Raw genomic sequence first — 2,256 nt, forward strand, 5'->3', positions numbered from 1 at the left:
AAACTCTTAGGTCCTCCGCTTTTTACACTTCTTAAGACTTGGGGAGACTGTGCCTTCCTTACAAGATTCTCCCAATAAACTTAAGGTTGGACTCTGTGGACTCTCTTAAAAAGCAGCTAAAACCTAAATGCCTGTTCAGACAGGCATTTAGGTTTTAGCACCTAATATAGCAACCTAATGTATCAGGTTAGTACTGACTCGGACCCACTGACTGTTAATATTAATGGACAGCGCTGATGATGTCAGCGATGATGTCACCTATAAGTTTGTGGAGATCTGCTATGAGTCGTTGAGTTTGCTGTTACGGGCGTAGCCATCCTGGTTATGGATGTGACAAGTTTAGATGAGAGGGATGAGTGAGGTACAAGCTATAGACTGTTGGGCGGTATCTGACTGGGACGTTAGCTGAGAGTTGCCAACGCTGCTTACAATATACGTTACGGTACACACTTTCACCGGCAATCTGGATGCAACTGCTGCTGAAAGCTAGCCTAGATAATTCCTGGTAAGATTTAGCTTTGCTAGGTTTTAAGCTCACCGCCATGAAAAAGCTATGCTAAACCACTGTCAAGATTGACAGGCAGCGAACTGTCAATCACATCATAGCCCCGCCCTAAAAACACCCCATGCTTTATCGTTGATTTTAAAATCAACAACACCATGATTCAAAAAATGCACACCAATGTGTTGCAGAAGACTTAAAACTAGCAATTGAGACCCTAAATTAATTATCAAAATGTTTACTTAGGTAATAATTTAAGTGAGAAGTGGATAACTTTCTCATGGACTTCTACAGAAACCAACCTACTGTTGCAACCGCACGTGTCGCCCCCTGGTGGAATTCAGACAAAATGCAGGTCAAAGGCACTTATGCATTGGCAGCACTTTGCCGAACCGGTTGCTTTGTCCATTAATTTTAACAGTCAATGGTCAGGACCATCAACCTGCACCTGTAGGTCTGCCGCCGCTCTTTGACGGGACATTAGTCTCAACTTCACTGACGTTACTTCTTCTTTCCAAGGCCACGGCTTATGACAACTGTCAGTTAATTTACTGCTTTTCTATTTCTTTCTTTCTACTGCCATTTTTATGGGCTTTCATATGGAAAGAATATTATGAAGTGAAATGCTGTGGACACTTCAGCCATGGTTAGCTCCCATATAATTCAGTGAGGCAGATAAATGTCTTACCTTGCAAAAGAACTTCTGTGCAGATGACTCAGAAATAAAAGGGACAATCTACCAATTTTACATATCAAAGTCAATTTAGTAGTAGATATGTGAAAACAGTTGTCCGTGTCTCTGCGGGGAGCTTTATCCAGTCTGAGAAAGTTATTAGCACATAAAGAAAGAACAATTGCAGAGCAATATATTGTAAATACTGCACTAAATCATGCTATTGCACTCCCTGATACTACATTTAAAATCACAGAACAATTTCTGAGTTTTTTTTTTAATCAACAAGGTTGACACTATCAGATGTTGTATTTCACCTACTGATCATGAACCTTCTAAATCAATCCTATGCCCTGCTTCTCTGAATTGTGTTGGGCCTGTGGCCCTGTCAACATTGATGGATATCGTATCACACATGAAACCAAACTATTCATCTTCACATACTGTCCCCTCTCGACTTTTGAAAGAGGTATTTCATACTTTTGGTCCCAGCCTTTTGTCTGTAATAGATAGCTTTCTCATGGCACAGTCCCATCTAGCTTTAAACATGCTGTGGTTCAGCCTCTAGTTAAAAAACCCAACCTTGACCCTACTGATTGTAACAGCTTTAGGCCTATTTCTAAATTATTGTTTGTGTCAAAGATTTCGGAGAAGGTTGTTCTTGCTCAGCTCTCTTCATTTTTAAGTGAAAATTATATCTTGGACAATGTTCAGTCTGGTTCCAGAGCACACCATAGCACAGAAACAGCACTTCTTAAAGGACTAAATAATTTGTTGCTGTTCGGTTTACTTTAGTGCTGCCTTTGACACGGTTGATCATGCCAACTTGTTGGATCACCTTCAGCATAGGGTAGGGATCCAGGCTGTTGCTCTACAGTGGCTCAATTACTATTTAAAAAACAGAACCTTTTTTGTTAAAATTGGAACCATCTCCTCCTCTTCAGCAGCAATAACATGCAATGTATCTCACACAACTGTGCCCTCTTCTGAAAACAGGTGATACCTGTTACGGTGGGGGGTGAGGTGAGGACCCAAAAGCAACAGACAGCAGGCCGGAGGGAGCTTCACTAAAGCGTTTATT

At 41.1% G+C, this 2,256-nt stretch overlaps 1 long non-coding RNA gene across 1 annotated transcript in view; it reads left to right on the top strand.

Moving 5' to 3' along the window:
- The first annotated feature begins 1,388 nt into the window (after window positions 1-1,388).
- Window positions 1,389-2,256, top strand: part of LOC117960333 — an 8,808-nt gene continuing 7,940 nt past the window's right edge. The window contains exon 1 of the long non-coding RNA XR_004660121.1: window positions 1,389-1,545. This is a non-coding gene — a long non-coding RNA (uncharacterized LOC117960333). The remainder of the gene's footprint in view (window positions 1,546-2,256) is intronic.

The sequence above is a fragment of the Etheostoma cragini genome, chromosome 17 (assembly GCF_013103735.1).
Source record: "Etheostoma cragini isolate CJK2018 chromosome 17, CSU_Ecrag_1.0, whole genome shotgun sequence".
NCBI classification, from domain to species: Eukaryota; Metazoa; Chordata; class Actinopteri; order Perciformes; family Percidae; genus Etheostoma; species Etheostoma cragini.